This window comes from Panthera onca, chromosome B4 (assembly GCF_046562875.1).
Source record: "Panthera onca isolate mPanOnc1 chromosome B4, mPanOnc1 haplotype 2, whole genome shotgun sequence".
NCBI classification, from domain to species: domain Eukaryota; kingdom Metazoa; phylum Chordata; class Mammalia; order Carnivora; family Felidae; genus Panthera; species Panthera onca.
In genome coordinates, this window is record NC_138345.1 from 118,683,611 (window position 1) to 118,705,090 (window position 21,480).

Sequence of the window (21,480 nt, forward strand, 5' to 3'; positions counted from 1 at the left end):
TCCAAACCAGGATATCTTCCTGATCTATATTCTTTCCATGTGGCCTTAATGTGTTTTACTATTCTTCCTCATTTAAGAGAAAAACCAGTTTTTCATATGCTTTTTCGAGAGGGAGGGGATAGTTCAAAGTTTTTTAATTGCTTATGTTCAATACAAACCAAAGCATCTAAATTCACAACTTTCATTAGTCTTGAGTATTTTTATATTATTTATATGAGCACTATCAGTTTATTAACACCTACTATCTTTAGCATACAGATGCAAATTATTTTCTAGCTATTGCTAATAGTAAGTGAGGTAGGGTATTCTGTAAACACTAAATTATCAGGGCACCTGGGTGGCTCAGTCAGTTAAGCCTCCAACTTTGGCTCAGGTCATGATCTCATGGTTCATGAGTTCAAGCCCTGCATCAGGCTCTGTGCTGACAGCTCAGAGCCTGAAGCCTGCTTCGGATTCTGTGTCCCCTCTCCCTCTGCCCATCCCCTGCTCATGCTCTATGACTCTCTCTCTCTCTCTCTCTCTCTCTCTCAAAAATAAACATTGACAAAATTTAAAAATAAGTAAATAAACAAAATAAAAAAATAAATGCTAAATTATCATTCAATGAGTTATTTGCTGCTGTTCCTTTTCTGCCCTTTCTTGTTGGTGAATTGTATCTTGGGCCACTTGCTACATTTTCTTCAGTTTTTCCAGGCTCAGAAATTTTAAGGGTTAAAGTTTGGGTTTACACAGCACCATTGCAGTTATATCTTCCACAGACAACTTGATTTGGAAGAATTTTCTGGAACATTGACTTCACTTCGCCATATCTGAATTGCTGGATACAGCTAAGTTTTTTCCTGAAATTTCTCCTGGTTTTTTCATGGGAACGTTAGGCATCCAACCTGGTGTTACCAAGATGACTGACGGTTCTTGACTCAAGCTTACAAGAGGAAAGATTCATCTCTTCCCAGGTGGCTCCAGTTTTGTTTTGTTTTTTAATTATTTTTTAATGTTTATTTATTTTTGAGACAGAGAGAGACAGAGCATGAACAGGGGAGGGTCAGAGAGAGGGACACACAGAATCTGAAGCAGGCTCCAGGCTCCAAGCTGTCAGCACAGAGCCTCACGCGGGGCTTGAACTCACGGACCATGAGATCATGACCTGAGCCTAAGTCGGATGCTCAGCCAACTGAGCCACCCAGGCGCCCCGGCTCCAGTTTTTCATATGCTTTGTTTCCCTATTCTCTCTTTACCATTTTCCCTTTCTTTGTTTAGTCTCCCTCCAATATGGATTTGACCTGAATTATTCCAGTAACTACATTTTCCTCTATAGACCAAACTTCAATATATTTCTTTTCCATTCACTGTATTCTGGATTTTTTTTTCTCTTACACCATAAGTTAAGGGACAACCTGGGAAAGTTTGAATTACAAGTAGCCAATTGGCTTATCTACCTCATCTATACTTATTATTTTTATTCACACAAATAGGGCACCAAAATTCTCCGGGAAATCAGCTGTGTACTGTCCAGGTACAAGAAAGAAGTTGTGTAAGATTCCCTGAGAGATTTAAAGCTATCATCATGGTAACTTAGAAATAACCAACTGCAACTGTTCCATGGAGGCCCAAGACTCAGTTAATTACCACTGCTTAATTAATCCAAGAGACTCTAACCAAATGCCCAACTGAGTTGTAAAAATAATCACTAAATAACCAAAAGGTCTTCCAGAAGACAAGAGAGCATCACTTGGACCTGCCTATAATAGCAGAGGCTGAATTTCTCCTTTCTGGTTTCCTTCTAGTTCACCAGAAAGCTGGTTATCCCTAAGGAGAAATGGAAGGAAAAGGATTTCTGACCACAGGATCATCACCCAAAAATGAGGCTCTCCTTAGAGAGTGAGCCACACTTCCTAGAGAAAACACAGCAGCCCATGAATCATGAAATAAAAAAATCTGCAGGCTAACTGATGACTTGGCCTCAGAAAGAAAAGGAATCATGGGTAATCACCCTGGCAAAATGTATGAAGCTTTCCTGACAAAGTTAAAAGTAGAATTTACTGTCCAGCAATGCAAAACAATTCTTAAAAATGCAAAATATAGACATGATCTGAGTTCAGATTCTGACTTGCCATTTACTAGATGTGTCATCTTGCTGAGCTTATCTAAGCCTCAGTGTGCTTATCTGTAAATGGGAGTAATCATAGAATTGTAGTAAGGATTAAATAAAATCATCTAAATTAAGTACTTAATTAAATAAGTTGCACATGATACATGCTCTTAAAATGTCATGACTGACTATTATGTATGAAAGATCCTTTTAACAGTGATCCCATGCACCAACCACTCCCAACTTGTGCTGAGAAATTTGGAAAAGAACTGTATCATCATAAAAAGCCTTGGGTTTTAAGACACTTCTCAAGGACTGGTCAAAAAACTGAAAGAACTGAGGGTAGCATCAGTGTAAGAAATTTGAAAGATGAAAGAGGAATCAAAATCCAGGAAGTGAGGAGCTGGTGTTATTAGATGGTGTCAGAGAATGGGTTTTGGCTTTTTGAGTGACTGTTTAAGATCTCAGAGCAGGGGCACCTGGGTGGCTCAATCTGTTAAGCATCTGACTCTTGATTTCGGCTCAGGTCATAATCTCACAGTTGGTGAGTTCAAGCCCCACACAGGGCTCTGTGCTGACAGCATGGATCTTCCTTGCTGACAGCACAGAAGGATTCTTCCTCTCTCTGCCCTTCCCCCACTTGCACTCTCTCTGTCTCTCAAAATAAATAAATAAAAACTTAAAAAAAAAAAAGATCTCAGAGCAATGGATACCTGGCCATAGATAAGGCTGGTGTATGGGAAAACCCACTGTGCATCAGTAGGAGAATGAAAAACATATGGTAGTCTATTCATATGATGGAATACTACTCAAAAATTTTTTTAAAAAGCACTAAATACACAACACTTGTATGAATTGCAAAAATATTGTGAATAAACGAAGCCAAGTACAAAAGTATATACTGCATGATTCCATTTCTGTGAAGCTCTAAAAGAGTTAAAACTAATCTAAGGACAACAGAAAACCAAACAGCAGTTGTTTCTAGAATGGAGATGGGGGATGAGATTGACAGGAATAGGGAATTTGGGGAGTAAAGGAAATGTCCTGTGTGCTGTTTTGGTGATAGTTTATCAAAATTCATTGAACTGAGCTATTTGTATTTTACTATATCCTATTATCACTCAATTAAATACAATATAATGAGAGCAAAATAAAGATGTTTCAGATTAACAAAGACTGAGACTGAAAGAATTTACCATTCACAGGCCCTCCTTGAAAAAGGTACTAAAGGATATTCTTCAGAAAGAAGAAAATTAAATGAAAAATGAAAGTAAATGAAGCAAATGAAATGAAATGAAATGAAAAAATGAAAGTAAAGAAACAAAAGGAACTAGGGAAGCATCAAGAATGCATAAAAGAATGCCAAAAATATTCACTCACCTTATGTGAGTATGGTTTTTTTTATGTTTGTTTATTTATTTACTTTGAGAGAGAGAGAAAAGGAAGGAGGAGCAGAGAGAGAGAGAGAGAGAGAGAGAGAGAGAGAGAATCCCAAGAAGGCTCCACACTGATATATTTGAGAGAAATATATATTTGACTAAATATATTTGACTAAATATGACTAAATATATATTTAACTAAAAATATTACTATGTAGTGATAAAATGAATAATGTTTTCAGAAATATATAATCATCTTATACCTGTATATACTGAATACCATAGCTTTGAAATATATAGAGGGGCACCTGGCTGCCTCAGTCATAAGAATATATGACTCTTGATCTTGTGGTAATGAGTTTGAGCCCCATGTTGGGTATAGAGATTACTAGATAGATAGATAAAATATATTTAGAAAAAACTCACAAGTAAAAATGAACAAATCCATAATCATTGGGGAAATATTTTAACATCTTACTATAACTGCTATATAAAAAGCAGTAAGAAAAGAAGCATAATTAGTACCAGAACAATTAGCAAACTTCACCAAATGAACTACAACTTATATCCTACACCAAAATTTAAAGAATACATTTTGTTTTCAAGAACATATGAATAATTTACCAAATATTGACAGGATACTTGCTCACAAAGCAGGATTTAATAAAGTCAAAACATTCTGTACCATACAGACCACATTTTGTGACCAAAGTACTATAATATTAGAAACTAATAGTTTAGAAATAAACCTCAAAACCATGAATGTTAGGAAATTTTAAAATATCTTGTACATAATTTATAGGACTGAAAATAAATCATAAAGGACAGTATCACTATTCAAAACTGAATGACAATAAAGGTACTACCTATCAAAATTGTTGTATGCAACTCAATACTCAGTACGAAGAGGTAATTGTTGCCTTAAATGCATATACTAGATAAGAAGAGAAATCAAAAGGCTATGGCTTCAGCATCTAACTCAAAAAATTAGAAATTGAAAACAGAAACCCAAGTTAAGGAGTAGAAAAAAAGAAATGAAAAGAGCAGAAATTCATCATATAGAAACAAAGAACAAAATAAAGAGGGTCAACAGGACCAATGCCTGAGTCTTGGCAAGGATCAAAATGAAGCCAATCCTCTAGCAAGACCAAATAAGAAAAAGAACCAAGGTACATTGATCATATTAGACTTTAAAAAAGATATAAAATTACAGATACATTAGAAATGTAAAGTGTCTTAAGAGAATGCTTGAACAACTTGATGCCAATAAATTTGAAACCTAAAAAAAGGCATACATACATTTTTCAAAAACAACATTTGAATTATCAAACTCTCATAAAAAATATAGAAATCCTAAACAGACTTATGATTACTAAAGCACTTGAATCAATAACTAAAAACCTATGATCTACCCTCCCTCCAAAAAAAGGGCAACAATGATTGCACAAGTAGATGCCAAACCTACAAGGAACAAGTATTTCCTAATTTATACAAATATTACCAAACATATAGAAAGAGAACTCCCCAACATGGAAGCCAATGAAAGTGAAAACACAACAACCCAAAACCTCTGGGATGCAGCAAAGGCGGTCATAAAAAGGGAGTATATAGCAATCCAGGCCTTCCTAAAGAAGGAAGAAAGGTCTCAAATACAAAACCTAACATTACACCTAAAAGAGCTGGAAAAGGAACAGCAAATAAAGCCCAAAAACAGCAGAAGAAGGGAAATAATAAAGATTAGAGCAAAAATCAATGATATCAAAAAAAAAAAAAAAAAAAAAACAGAACAGATCAATGAAACCAGGAGCTGGTTCTTTGAAAGAATTAACAAAATTGATAAACTCCTAGCCAAATTGATCAAAAAGAAAAAGGAAAGGACCCAAATAAGTAAAATCATGAATGAAACAGGAGAAATCACAACCAACACTGCAGAAATACAAACAATAATAAAAGAATATTGTGAGCAATTATATGCCAACAACTTGGCCAATCTGGAAGAAATGGACAAATTCCTAGAAACATATAAGCTACCAAAACTGAAACAAAAAGAAATAGAAAATTTGAACACACCTATAATCAGTAAAGAAATTGAATCAGTAATCAAAAATGTCCCAACAAACCGGAGTCCAGGGCCGGATGACTTTCCAGAGGAATTCTACCAAACATTTAAAGCAAAGTTAACACCTATTCTTTTGAAGCTATTCCAAAAAATAGAAATGGAAGGAAAACTTTCAAAGTCATTCTATGAGTCCAGCAATAATTTGATTCCAAAACCAAACAAACACGCCACTAAAAAGGAAAAACTACAGACCAATTTCCCTGATGAACATGGATGCAAAAATTCTCAATAAGATACCAGCAAACCAGATCCAACTATACGTTAAAAGAATTATTCACCACGATCAAGTAGGATTTATTTCTGGGATGCACAGCTGGTTCAATACCCACAAATCAATCAATATGATACATCACATTAATAAAGGAAAGGATAAAAACCACATGATCCTCTCAATAGATGCTGAAAAAGCATTTGACAAAATACAGCATCCTTTCTTGATAAAAATCCTCAAGAAAGTAGGGATGGAAGGATCATACCTCATCATCTTAAGGCCGTATATGAAAGACCCCCTGCTAATATCATCCTCAATGGGGTAAAACTGAGAGCTTTCACCCTAAGGTCAGGAACACAACAAAGATGTCCATTCTCACCACTGTTATTCAACATAGTGTTGGAGGTCCTAGCCTCAGCAATGAGACAAAACAAAGAAATAAAAGGCATCCAAATTGGCAAGGAGGAAGTCAAACTTTCACTCTTCTCAGATGACATGATACTCTATGTGGAAAACCCAAAAGGCTCCACCAAAAAACTGCTACAACTAATGCATGAATTGAAGGATATAAAGTTGAAGGATATAAAATCAATGTACAGAAATCAGCTGCATTTCTATACATCAATAATGAAGTAGCAGAAAGAGAAATCAAGGAATTGATCCCATTTACAATTGTACCAGAAACCACAAAATCCCTAGGAATAAATCTAACCAAAGAGGTGAAAAAATGTATACACTGAAAACTATAGAAAGCTCATGAAAAAAATTGAAGATGCAAAAACAGGAAAAACATTCCATGCTCATGGATTGGAAGAACAAATATTCCTAAAATGTCAATACTACCCAAAGCAATCTACATATTCAATGCAATCCCCATCAAAATAACACCAGCTCATTCTTCACAGAGGTAGAACAAACACTCCTAAAATTTGTATGTAATCACAAAAGATCCTGAATAGCCAAAGTAATCCATAAATGAAAATCAAAACTGGAGGCATCACAATTCTGGACTTCAAGCTGTATTACAAAGCTGTAATCATCAAGACAGTATGGTACTGACACAAAAACAGACACATAGATTAATGGTACAGAATAGAGAACCCAAAAAGGGACCCACAAATGTATGGCCAACTAATCTTTGACAAAGCAGGAAAGAATATTCAATGAAAAAAAGACAGTCTATTCAACAAATGGTGTTGGGAAAACTGGACAGTGACATACAGAAGAATGAACTTGAACAACTTTCTTACACCATACACAAAAATAAACTCAAAATGGATGAAAGACTAAACATTAAAACAGGAAGCTATCAAAATCCTAGAAGAGGAAACTGGCAAAAACCTCTTTGACCTCAGCCACAGCAATTTCTTACTTGACATGTCTCCAGAGGCAAGGGAAACAAGAGCAAAAAATGAACTATTGGGACCTCATCAAAATAAAAAGCTTCTGCAAAGCAAAGGAAACAATCAGCAAAACTAAAAGGCAATGGATGGAATGGGAGAAGATATTTGCAATGACATGTCAGATAAAGGGTTAGTATCCAAAATCTATAAAGAACTTATCAAACTCAACACCCAAAAAACAAACAACCCAGTGAAGAAATGGGTGAAGGACATGAATAGACACTTCTCCAAAGAAGACATCCAGATGGCTGAACAGACACATGAAAAAATGCTCAACATCAGTCATCATCAGGGAAATACAAATCAAAAACACAAAAAGACACCTCCTCATACTTGTCAGAAAGGCTAAAATTAACAACTCAGGCAACAACAGATGTTGGCGAGGAGGTGGAGAAAGAGGAACCCTTTTGCACTGCTGGTGAGAATACAAACTGGTGCAGCCACTCTGGAAAACTGTATGGAGGGTCCTCAAAAAATTAAAAATAGAACTACCATACAACCCAGCAATTGCACTACTAGGTATTTTACCCCAAGGAAACAGGAGTGCTGATTCGAAGGGGCACATGCACCCCAATGTTTATAGCAGCACTATCGACAATAGCCTAAGTATGGAAAGAGCCCAAATGTCCATCAACTGATGAATAGATGAAGAAGATATGGTATATACATACAATGGAATATTACTCGGTGATCAAAAAGAATGAAATCTTGCCATTTGCAACACCATGGATGGAACTAGAGTGTTTATGCTAAGAGACATAAGTCAGAGAAAGACAAATATCACATATTTTCACTCATACGTGGAATTTAAGATACAAAACAGATGAACATCTGGGAAAGGAAGCAAAAAATATGTAAAAAGAGAGAGGGAAACAAACTATAAGAGACTCTTGAATACAGAGAACAAACTGAAGGTTGCTGGTGGGGTGTTGGGTGGAGGGAAGAGCTAAAGGAGTGAGAGGCATTAAGGAACACACTTGTTGGGATGAGCACTGGGTGTTACATGTAAGTGATGAATCCATTCTATTCCTGAAATTTTATTCCTGAAATTATTGTTATACTATATGTTAACTAGGTTGGACTTAAATTTAAATAAATAAATAAATTTTAAATGGAATAGAATAGAAACCCCGGAATTAGACCCACAAAAGTATGGCCAACTAATCTTTGACAAAGCAGGAAAGAATATCCAATGGAAAAAAGACAGTCTAACCAATGGTGCTGGGAGAACTGGACAGCAACATGCAGAAGAATGAAACTAGACCACTTTCTTACACCATTCACAAAAACAAACTCAAAATGAATAAAGGACCTGAATGTGAGACAGGAAACCATCAAAACCCTAAAGGAGAAAACAGGAAAAAGCTTCTCTGACCTCAGCCGCAGCAATTTCTTACTTGACACATCCCCGAAGGCAAGGGAATTAAAAGCAAAAATGAACTATTGGGACCTCATGAAGATAAAAAGCTTCTGCACAGCAAAGGAAACAACCAACAAAACTAAAAGGCAACCAACGGAATGGGAAAAGATATTCGCAAATGACATATCGGACAAAGGGCTATTATCCAAAATCTATAAAGAACTCACCAAAACCAAATAATCCAGTGAAGAAATGGGCAGAAAACATGAATAGACACTTCTCTAAAGAAGACATCCAGATGGCCAACAGGCACATGAAAAGATGCTCAACATTGCTCCTATCAGGGAAATACAAATCAAAACCACACTCAGATATCACCTCACGCCAGTCAGAGTGGCCAAAATGAACAAATCAGGAGACTATAGATGCTGGTGAGGATGTGGAGAAATGGGAACCCTCTTGCACTGTTGGTGGGAATGCAAACTGGTGCAGCCACTCTGGAAGACAGTGTGGAGGTTCCTCAAAAAATTAAAAATAGACCTACCCTATGACCCAGCAATAGCACTGCTAGGAATTTACCCAAGGGATACAGGAGTGCTGATGCATAGGGGCACTTGTACCCCAATGTTTATAGCAGCACTCTCAACAATAGCCAAATTATGGAAAGTGCCTAAATGTCCATCAACTGATGAATGGATAAAGAAATTGTGGTTTATATACACAATGGAATACTACATGGCAATGAGAAAGAATGAAATATGGCCTTTTGTAGCAATGTGGATGAAACTGGAGAGTGTTACGCTAAGTGAAATAAGTCATACAGAGAAAAACAGATACCATATACTTTCACTCTTATGTGGATCCTGAGAAACTTAACAGAAGTCCATAGGGGAGGGGATGGGAAAAAAAAAAGGTTAGAGAGGGAGGGAGCCAAAACATAAGAGACTCTTAAAAACGGAGAACAAACTGAGGGTTGATGGGGGGTGGGAGGGAGGGGAGGGTGGGTGATGGGTATTGAGGAGGGCACCTTTTGGGATGAGCACTGGGTGTTGTATGGAAACCAATTTGACAATAAATTTCATATTAAAAAAAAGAAGAAAGTAAACAACATACTACTAGAAAGAAAGAAAGAAAGAAAGAAAGAAAGAAAGAAAGAAAGAAAAGAAAATCATGGCATAAAAAAAAAAAAAAAAAAAAAAAAAAACAGAAAAAAAGAAAGAGAACTCCCTAACTCATTATATGAGGCTAATGCAACCTTATTGCCCAAAGTGGAGAAGGATAGTACAAAAAGAGAAAATTACAGGCCAAGCTCACTCATGAACATAAATGTAAAAGTGCTAAATAATTTATTAGCAACCAAATTCAGGGAAGTATTTAAAAATAAATACCCCATGACCAAGTAAAGCTTATTTCAGAAATGCAAGGATGATTTAATGTTAGAAAATCAATAAAAGTAATATGCAACCCTAACACATAAAAGGAGAAGATATAATCTCAAAAGATATAGAATAAGAAACACATGAAATTTAACATCTACTCAAGTAAAAATTCTTAGCACCCAGGACTGAAGGGGAACTTTCTTTACTTGATAAAGAGTATCTATCAAAAAACTTCAACAAATATCATGATTAATAGTTAAATGTTTAGAACATTCCATTTTTAAAAATAAGGATGGCCTTTAGCATTGTATTCAGCCTTTTCTTGGCTGTCCTGGCTAAAGCAAAAAGACCAGGGGGGAAAAAGATGTAAAGATTAGACAAGAACAATCAAAATTGTCATTATTCACAGATGATACGATTGTCTGCATGGAAAAATCTATGAGATTATATAAAGAAACCATTAAAGGCAATAAGAGTTTGGTGGATACGAAATAATGTACAAAAATCAATAACATCTCTATATATACCAGCAACACCCAATTAAAAATATAATTTAAAAATCATATCAGTCACAGTAGCAACAAAAAATATAAGGTATGTATATAAGAACATAGCTGACAAAAGACATTCATTAATATTATGGAAACAGTATAAAATTTTATTGAAGGGTGTAAATTTTTAAAACCTGAAAAAAATGGAAAAATGCAGCATGTTAATGGGTAAGAAAGACTCCCATTTTTTAAAGATAGCAATTCTTTCCAAATTAATCTGTAAAGTCCATGCATTCCAGTCCGATCTTCCTAGAAGGTGTTTTGTAGACCTCACCAAGCCAATGCTAAAACTCCCATGGAACAACAAAGAGCAAAGAATAACCATGACAATTTTGAGGAAAATAAATGAAAAGGAATGCGCTTTAGAAGATATTATTTTTTTATAAAGTTGTTTCATACAGCACAGTGAGACAGTGGACAATTATCCACAAGATAGAAAGTCTGGAAACAGACCTAGCTTTCTGCACTGGAACCTAGTGTGTAACAAAAGAAGCCTTAAAAATTAGTGGGAGGGGCACCTGGGTGCCTCAGTCCATTAAGTGTCCGACTTTGGCCCAAGTCATATCTCACAGTTCATGGGTTCAAAGCCCTACATCTGGCTCTGTGCTGACAACTCAGAACATGGACTCTGCTTCAGACTCTGTCTCTCTCTCTCTCTCTCTCTCTCTGCCTCTGCCCCACTAGTGCACTCTCTCTTTCAAAAGTAAATAAATGTTAAAAAAAAAATTTTAACTTAGTGGGAAAATAGTATAATCTGTTTTTCTCACAATATAAATAAAATCATTTTAAATGGTATATCTATTAACACAAACTGTTGGCAAGTATGTGGGAAATGCAAATTCCTAGGTGCACTCACAGGAAGGCAGAGTACCTAGTAAATTTGAAGTGCTGTTCACTCCGACTTGGCACGTCCACCCTCTGTTCTCTACCTGAGAGAAACCTTGGCACATGCACGCAATGAGAGTGCACACAAAGTCCACTCTACTCTTTGTGAAAAGAAACAACCAGAACAAAGTGCTCATCAGAACAGACTATAAAACGTGTGGTGTATTCATAAAATGGAACACTTCAGGGGCGCCTGGGTGGCTCAGTCGGTTAAGTGTCCGACTTCAGCTCAGGTCATGATCTCACTGTTCGTGGGTTTAAGCCCTGTGCCGGGCTCTGTGCTGACAGCTCAGAGCCTGGAACCTGCTTCAGATTCTGTGTCTCCCTCTCTCTCAGGCCCTCCCGCACTCATGCTGTCTCTCCCCCCTCTCAAAAATAAACAAACATTAAAAAAATGGAACACTTCAAGCCATTACAATAAACTAAATCTTGATAGAATGCTAATGGAAAAAATAAAATTGCAAAATGATTTGCACAGAATATACAGGTTTGTGTATGTACACTTACGTAAATTTTTAAACACACAAAAAATACTGCCTGTTAGTAAAAATTAAAAAGCAAGCATGGGAATGATACCCAACTCATGTCAGGATGTGGAGTTTTCTTCTGCTATTTCCTTTCACAATATGAGGTAAAAATATAAAATGTGAACCTATGGTTCATAAATTTGGGCAATAGTACATGAGTGCCTTGATAAATTATTTACTGTACATATTTGTATGTTTGAAATAGGTTAGAATAAGCCTCTGAAGAAGTAAGTAAAGAATCATCTGTGGGGGGCCTGGATGGCTCAGTCGGTTAAGCATCAGACTTCTGCTCAGCTCATGATCTCATGGTTCATGAGTTCGAGTCCTGCATTGGGCTCTGTGCTGACAGCTCAGAGCCTGGAGCCTGCTTCAGATTCTGTCCCCATCTCTCTGCCTTTCCCATGCTCACTCTCTCTCTCAAATATAAAATTAAAAAAAAAACATTTAAAATTTTAAAAAAAGCAATCATCTGTACAGATGTGACTAAGACGATCTGAGAAGGGCTAAGGTCAATTAAGGTAAAATGAAGGTGAATTCAGGAGGGCAAAATGGAAAGGTAACTATGTGAACTGAGACTTAGAAAGATGGGAACCAGACAGCTGGAACTTGCCAGAGGTTCTGTTCTCCTGTGCAGGAAAGAGAAGCTGAGAGCTCTGCCCCTTTTTTCTGGAAAAGGAATAGTTCATTGGACCTCACCTTAGGAATCTTTATAAGCTCATACTCCATCAAAAGTCTTTCCCTCCTTTTTCTCAATTCCATGTTTAGTTAGCCACCTCTGGTATTAATTCAGCTTCCCAGGTACCCTAACACTCTACTAGGGTAGTCGGGATGACATTCACAGGAAAGGAAAATTCCTGCCATTGAAAGTATGATGGAGGAATTATGGCTTGGCCTTTGGATTAGGATCCAGAAAATCCCAAACTCAACTCCTGTTCTACCAATAGCTGTCTGACATTGGGCAAGTTAGCTAAACTCTCTGGGCCTCAGATTCATCATCTTCAAAATGAATAGAACAAGAATACTTGCTTCACCGGGTTATTCTGAAGTTTAAATAATATGATATATACAAAGAGGTTAGTACATTGCCAGTCATATAGTAAATGCTGAATGGACCAGCAACATCAGCATCACTTGGGAACTTGCTAGAAATAAAAAATTCTCAGCTCCACCCCAGGCCCACTGAATCAGAAACTGTAGGGGTGGAGCCCAGCAATCTGTGTTTTTTTAACAAGCCCTCCAGGTCATTATGACACAAAAGTTTGAGAATTACTGGGTTCAAATAATCAGGACCTCCCTTAAAGCTGAGGTAAATTAGCCTCCTCTCCATGGGTTGCATGGACACCCAAACGAAATTAATGTGCTTTTAGGAAAGGGGATGGGCAGTGCTAGGTAAGCCGCCAGATGTGCACTAACATTCCTTGAGTATTTACTATAAACCAACCTTAGGTTAACTACTTTGCAAACACTGCATAACCACCAACAAGGCAGGCAGTATTTTTATATGCATAATAGATTGAAAAGGTGAAGCATAGAGGGTTTATGCAACTTGCCCAAGATCACACAACTAACCAATGACAGATTAGACTCTAGAGAGTGCCTTCTAAGCCACACTACTACAGGGGTTTTTCTTTTCAAAGTTTCCCTGCTTACAAAATGAAGGGCTATCTCCTATGACCCTCATCTGACCTGGAGGAAGCCAGCTGCCCTAGGTAACATCTGTAGCTTGCCTCACTTTACAGGTAAGGAAACTGAGGCTAAGAGAAACTATTATATGCCCCAAAGCCACTGAGTCACCAGAACTTGAAACCTAGTTTTCTTAGATAAGATGTATCATATCTGTTAAAGGTTTATCTATCTTAGCATTGGGGGAGATCTACTTCCTTTTTATATTTATTTAATTTATTGTTAAATCTGGAGTTTTAAACAATTGAGATATTAGCAGCTTCTTGACTGGAGTAGAAACTGCTGAAGAGAAAAGATCCTAAATGAGCATTTGCACTTAGAAAGAAAGGTCCCCTTCTCCCTTCAGAACCCTCTACAAAATTGCCATCTGTGCTGTGGTAGCAGCTGCTCCATTCTCATACTTGACTCCATTGGGACTAACTTTGGGCTCCTTTTTTAAAAATTGGAAATCAATGTCAAAGCAGGTGATGGAGAAAGCCAATGAAGTTCTTTTGTTCATATTCCCTTGCTAGGGGGTACAAACACTCTTCTCATCGGAGCATTGATCTGATAGCACACAACTGTCTGCATTTCTTACATTGGCATACTGAGATCCTTATGGTACTCTTAGCCTGGCATGGGCTAGACTTGCTTTGGACTAGAAAAAAGAAATCAATAATTCTTTACAAAACCTTTACTTGGGACAGTATTCAGAAGCCTTCTATTTCTGCCACTTTGGTCAAAATGGAAGATTCAATATGAGACATCCACTCTATTTTCTGTAAGTTGTTGCCCTTAAATTCCTAAATTGATCAAGAAGTAGACAAAAACTTAAGGCAATCATTCAGCCAAAGAAAAGGTCATCAGAATAACTGCTTCTTCTCAAATTATCATTCTCTGCAATTTGGGTGCCTAATTTACCAGTGTGTCATTTTTCAACTTTATGACATGGTCTTTCATTTCTCACCCTCTAGAGGTGGATTGAATGATGAATTCCAGTCCTTCACCCCCCTTCTCCATGGCTTTGTTATGGCCAGAATGTATTTCCTGGCCTTAAACTTGGGCTCCACCACATGGCTTGCTGTCATCATTGGCAGGAGGAAAGAAAGGACAGTCCAGGGTGGAGACATGAATATTTCTGTTTGCCATCTTGCTCCTCTGCTATCACTATGGGAAAAACTTGCCCCTCTAGGTGGGGCTAAGTGGCTGCTTCAGGGAGGAAGACAGACGTGGAATCCATCTAGCCTAGACCTACAGTGAGACGTGGAGCCACCCCCAGACACTGCAACTGGACAGTTGACACCCAGCTGAGCCCAGCCCAGTTGAGCCAACACTCACCTAACCTACATATCCATGAGTTATACATATCCATGAGTGCTTATTATGTATGCTACTATGATTTTATGCTGCATTGATGTAACAATAGTTAACTAGCACTCTTTTAAAAGAAAATGATATAATTCTATGCGTAAGATGAGACTATAAAAAACATAATCGCTTTTGAATCAACCCTGGCGATCAATGGGGTGACAGATGTCGCAGCCAGATCGCCCTCACATCCAACATAATTGCTTTTGAAACACACACACAGAACATGGTCAGATCCATGAATTTGTCCTATTTTTCAAAAGAGTTGGGGAAATGTTTTTAAAAATTGCTTTGGGGAGGTGCCTGGGTGGCTCAGTTGGGTTAGGCGTCGTCCAACTTCGGCTTAGGTCATGATTTCGCAGCTAGTGGGTTCAGGCCCCGCATCAGGCTCTGTGCTGACAGCTCAGAGTCTGGAGCCTGCCTCAGATTTTGTGTCTCCCTCTCTCTCTCTGCCCCTCCCCACTCACATTGTCTCTCTCTCTCTCTCTTTAAAAAAATAAATGAACATTTTAAAAAAATCTTAGAAAATAAATGTTTGGTATAAGTCTGAATTATTTTTAAAACACCTCTGGCCATGTGTTTTTTATGTATATTTTACTTTATCTGGGCTAATTACAGCTTCCAGAGCATACACCAATAAAATTGTGATTCGGGTATCTCTGTTTCCTCTGATATAAAAGCTGGAGTAGGAAAATAGTGGCAGAAAAATGCAGTAATTCGAGGAATTGGAATTAGAAAGTATGATCAGAAATATAGAAGGCATGAGTCTCAATGGGTGGCTTAACTAATCTGTGGACACAAGGGGATGATGAGTGTTTGATGAGACTTTGAATGAAACAATGCTCTACTTTTTTTTTTTACATTTATTTATTTATTTATTTTGAAAGACAGAGCAGAGAGAGCAGGGTAGGGGCAGAGAGAGAGGGAGAAAGAGAGAATCCCAAGCAGTTTCTGTGCTATCAACACAGAGCCTGATGCGGGACTCAGTCTCATCAAATCAAGAGTCAGATGCTTAACCGACTGAGCCACCCATGTGTCCCAAGAATGCTCTATTTTAAACCATTTCCAGATGGTTATTCTGTGTTCATTACACTGAGCTTTGAAGAACTAGAATGTGTTTGTGAAGTTTTAACCCCTGCCACCTGACATTTGGGCTCAATGAAGAAATTCCACAGGTTAGTGAAAACTTTTGACATCCATAAAAATCTAGAATTTGAATGGGGTCCAAATTCTGCCATAGCCACATATTTAGTGCCACTAAATATGGTTTCTTCCAGACCATGGCCATATTTCTGTACAGATAGTCACGAATTCTTTGCCTCCAGTTCCAAGGAGTGGCCCTAATGCCCAAAGATGAGTCAGAATCAGCAAAAACGATGAGCTACATTTCACAAAATAACTTTATTTAGCACCCAGTGAAAATCTATTTGTGGAAATGAACTTGTGATAAGCCTTTATATAAAATGGAATATTTCTGTTTAAGTCAGTTTCTTTAAAAGTTTATCCTAACCTTTGCATGCAGTTGTAATTATGTTATGCCTACAAACTTCTTTCCTGTCTTTAATATAATATTTGCTCACAAGCATATGATTACATATGTTAACGATTGAATAGTATTCTCAAATCAAAGCTATCCCATTTGTTTAGTCATTCTCTTATAATTGTATATTTCAATTTTGGGGTTTTTTTTTTTAATAAAGAAGAATGAAAGGAACATATCTGTGCACACTAATTTCCCTTGGTTGCACATGTCAGTTTCTTGTGAAAGATTCCTAAACATAATACCATTAGATCAACAGTTGTGAACATTTTTTAATGTTTTATTTATTTTTTGAGAGAGAAAGAATGTGAGTAGGGGAGGGGCAGAGAGGGGGGCATGAGTAGGGAGAGGCAGAGACAGAGAGGGGCATGAGTGCGGAGGGGCAGAGAGAGAGGCGGACAGAGGATCAGAATCGAGCTCTGTGCTGACAGCAGAGAACCTGATGCAGGACTCAAACTCACAAACCCTGAGATCGTGACCTGAGCCATGAGCTGAAGTTGGACACTCAACCAGCTAAGCTACCCAGGTGCCCCAACAGTTGTAAACATTTTTATGGCACTTTGTAGATAGTGAGATGCTGGTTTCTATACGGTTATGCCATTTTCACTAGAGTGAAGAATACCAATTTCACCAGTGTCACAAGTATTAGATATTATCATTTACAAATCATTTTTGCTGATATAAGAGGCAAACAAGTTACCTCTTTATATTTTCAAACCAGCATTGCCTGATTACAAGGCAAATTGAGTATTTTTCCATTTTTATTTGCAGTTGTATATCACATGTTCATTTGCTAGTTATCTTTTCATGGTTTTTGTTTGTTTGGGTTTGTTTTGTGAGGTTTTTGTTTTGTTTTGTTTTGTTTTTTGCTACTTTTATATTTAGTAAAGAAAAGACATCAGCTAAAGAATCAACGATTTGCTGGGTGTGGGGGTAAGGGGGAAAAAACAAAATAAAGAGGCGATTGTGCAGAATCATCTTTAATGATAAATTCACTGAAGATGACCCCACCTTCAAAATGTCCTTTGATAGGGGTGCCTGGGTGGCTCAGTTGGTTGGGCGTCCGACTTCAGCTCAGGTCACGATCTCGCGGTCCGTGAGTTCGAGCCCTGCGTCAGGCTCTGGGCTGATGGCTCAGAGCCTGGAGCCTGCTTCCGATTCTGTGTCTCCCTCTCTCTCTGCCCCTCCCCCGTTCATGCTCTGTCTCTCTCTGTCTCAAAAATAAATAAACGTTAAAAGAAAAAATTTTTTTTAAAAATGTCCTTTGATAATTGGGGGTTGAGGGATAATAGAGGGAATTATGTTAAACACACAGAATATACTAGACCTAACTGACAAAATGGAAACAGACAATGTACATGCAGTAAATAACAGCCACTCAAAAGTGATACTGGAGCACAAATGGGCAAAGTAAAAGCTATGGCTGCACCTGGTATCTGTGGTAAGAACCTGCCCCCAAGGTTCAGTGCACCCGATGCTGAGGAGAGGCTGGGCCTTACAGGTTAAGCTCATGTGCACATTTGGGAACACAGATATTCAGTGGTGTCCTTGGACCTACAAACAGAGATGACCCCTATTGAGGACAGTGATAAGGATCCCTGCAAGCGGGGAGAGGGCGGGGAGGGCACAAAGTGGACTGGTTGAAGGATAAAGATTTGGTTTTAATCTCATGACCTTCTAGCTGTGTGACTTTGAAAATATGACTTCCTCTCTCTAACCCTCAGTTCCACATGCAGCGGGAAGGAACTAACTGCACTCATCCCATAAGACTGAGAGTTCAATGAGACAACGCGGAAACTGCCTAGCTCAATGCCCAGCCAGGATTTAGCTCTCCATAAATCTGATTTATTGGGTAATTATTATTAATTGTCTGTAAAAGAAATGTATACATGAATAACTCAGTTAAGAAATGGGCAGAAGATATGAATAAACAGATTTCCAAAGAAGACATCCAGATGGTTAACAGACACATGAAAAGATGCTCAACATCACTCATCATCTGGGAAATACAAATCAAAACCACAATGAGATACCACCTCACACCTGTCAGAATGACTAAAATTAACAACACAAGAAATAACAGGTGTTGGCTAGGATGAGGAGAAAGGGGAACACTATTGCACTGTTGGTGGAATGCAAACTGGTGCAGCCACTCTGGAAAACAGCACACGGGTTTCTCAAAACACTAAAAATAGAACCACCCTACAATCCAACAATTGCACTACTAGGTATTTACCCAAAGGATACAGAAATATAGATTCAAAGGGGTACATGCACCCCACTGTTTATAGCAGCATTATCAACAATAGCCAAACTATGGAGAAAGCCCAAATGTCCATTGACTGATGAATGGATAAGAAGATGAGATACATACACACACACACACACACACACACACAATGAAATATAACTCAGCCATCAAGAAAATGAAATCTTGCCATTTGCAATGACATGGGTGGAGCCAGAATGTATTAGGATAAGCGAAGTAATTCAATCAGAGAAAGATAAATACCATATGATTTCCACTCACATGTGGAATTTAAGAAACAAAACAGATGAACATATGGGAAAGGGGAAAAAGAGAGAAGTAAATCACAAGAGATTCTGGACAGAGAACAAACTAGGTTTGATGAAGGAAGGTGAGTGGGAGACAGGCTAGATGGGTGATGGATTTTAAAGAGGGCCCTTGTGTTGAGCACAGGGTGTTATATGTAAGTGATGAATCACTGAATCCTACCTCTGAAACCAATATTGCACTGTATGTTAACTAAAATTTAAATAAGATAAAAACTAAAAAAAAAAGAAATTTATCCACGAATTATATCTTAGAGTTATTTGAAAGACTAAATGAGACAGAGAAAAAACAGCTATAATTGGCCAAGTCTGGCCTTGCACTTCTGATCTGGCTAAACTGCCTGGCCTCCATCATGCAGCCAATGTCCAAGAAGGCCACATCCACTGCAATGTGAGCTTATTCCCAGCCTGTTTTGAATTTCACAACGAGTTATAATTTAGCATTAATATATTAACATAAATTTAATAACAGAATTAATAAGCAGTTATTAATTAAAATCTTGATTATCTGCTGTTATCAGTTATTGTGCCAAGTATTATATGTTGCAATAATACTGCAAGGTAAATAGTAGCAGTAGCAGTAGTACTCCAATGTGGAAGAATGAATAAAGGATTCTTTTTAACAGCTGGCATCAGAGGGCCTCTTGTGGAGGGACTACCCTGGTTAATAGCCACTTCCATAAAAGATAGATAGCATACACCCTTCCCCCATTTTCTTATTGCTCCTTTTCTCCTTTCTGCTGCTTGGAGCTAGGAGAGACGGCTGGGACTCCATCTGGGGCCATGAGGACAGGAGCCACACCCTAGAGAAGGTGGAAGGAAAAGCTGGAAGCAGCCTGAATCCCCCATGGTTAGAGCCACCATGCCAGCCCAGAACTATCCATCACTGCACTTTACTAGGGAAGAGAAAAAACTCCTCTTTTTGAGCTAGTGTTTTCAAGTCTCTATTAATGACAACCAATCCTAACCCTGACTGATAAAAGAGGACATAAGACTTTACCCAGAAGCCAAATTTATTTTAGGGTCAAAGAACACCATCACTTCAGCTGACATCTGGGTTACAACTGTTGTAAAGATGGGGAAACAGAGGGTCAAAGAGATTAAGTGACCTGCCCAAAGCTAAATATATGGTAGAACCAAATTTGCATCAAGATCCACCTGGCTTAACACTTGCATTTTAACTGACTATTTTCCTCCTGATTTCTGCCTTTTCTGTGAAGTTGATACTATACAGCTTTTTGGATACTAAACCTGTATCCCTTCTCAGTTACAGTCTGCACATTCACTATTCCCAGCAGTGGTCAGCCTTCAGAACCTTGACACTGATCCTTTCTCCATTCCAGTGGAGACTAGCTCCCTTGACTCTGTCCCAGGGTAAATGCACATAAACCAGTATCCCCACTAGAACTCCAATAAGAAGGAATTAGACATTAATTCAGCCATACTTTCTATAAGACTTTCATTAAAGTTAGACACATGCATTTTCTCCTTCAAATTGAGTCACAGTGAGATTCAAGAAGAATTTCTAAAAGTATGAGGATAATATATTCAAATCAGTTATTAAAGAAAGCTAGAGGTGTTTAGGGTATGTCCTTCAACCTCCTGAGATTGATACCAGGGGAAAATATGCCCTTTCAACAAAGATTCTAGAATGCCACCGTGAAAGAGAGAATGCTAAGCTGGCTGACCCTTTTGGCATTTCTTTATATCAAGTCTAATAAATTCGTTCTTAAAATAATTTTTTTCTCTTATGAAAGTAGTTCCTGTTCATTATAGGATAATTATAAAATAAAAAAGGATTATAACTCAATAAGAATCACCGTTCATATTTTGGTATTTCAACTTGCAATCTCTTTGCTTCATCAATGTTTTAAATCTTTGCAATAATATGACATATAAAAAACTTATACAGAGTGACTGTTAACAATAGCTATTTTTATTCTTCACGTTATGAATACAGATTGCAAAATTTAGAAAACAGAAGGAAGTATGGAAAAATAAAATCACCCACAATGTCAATGCTCAGAGAAAATTAATGAAAGCATGTTACTGTTTGTCCCAGCAGCCTTCCTATTGTATATTTTTACATGATTGAAATCAAACTGTAGAGGCTAGATTTTTAAGTAAATTCAACACAGGAACACCCAGGTTCTACACAGAAGATGTCGCAAAGAGTTTTTTTCCTTGGAAATCCAATGTCTAAGTTCATTACTATGAATTTTTTAAAGAAGCAAAACACCATTGCTCAAGTACTTTGACAAAGAAAATCACTAATATGTTGCTCTTTGCAACTCTGATTTTGTGGAAAGAAAGAAAAATTATGATTTGTTTAGTAATTTTTCTGGCACAGTATCCGCAGCATGTAAATAGTTTTGTCATTCTTGGTAAGTACTTGCAGAATAACACCAATAATTGTTTCAAGTGGTTTCAAAC

The 21,480-nt window shown here is 37.6% G+C and overlaps 1 pseudogene; it reads right to left on the bottom strand.

Moving 5' to 3' along the window:
- Positions 1 to 600: 600 nt before the first annotated feature.
- LOC145715634 (BBSome-interacting protein 1 pseudogene) lies at positions 601 to 6,071 on the bottom strand (annotated as a pseudogene).
- Between the last annotated feature and the right edge of the window lie 15,409 nt (positions 6,072 to 21,480).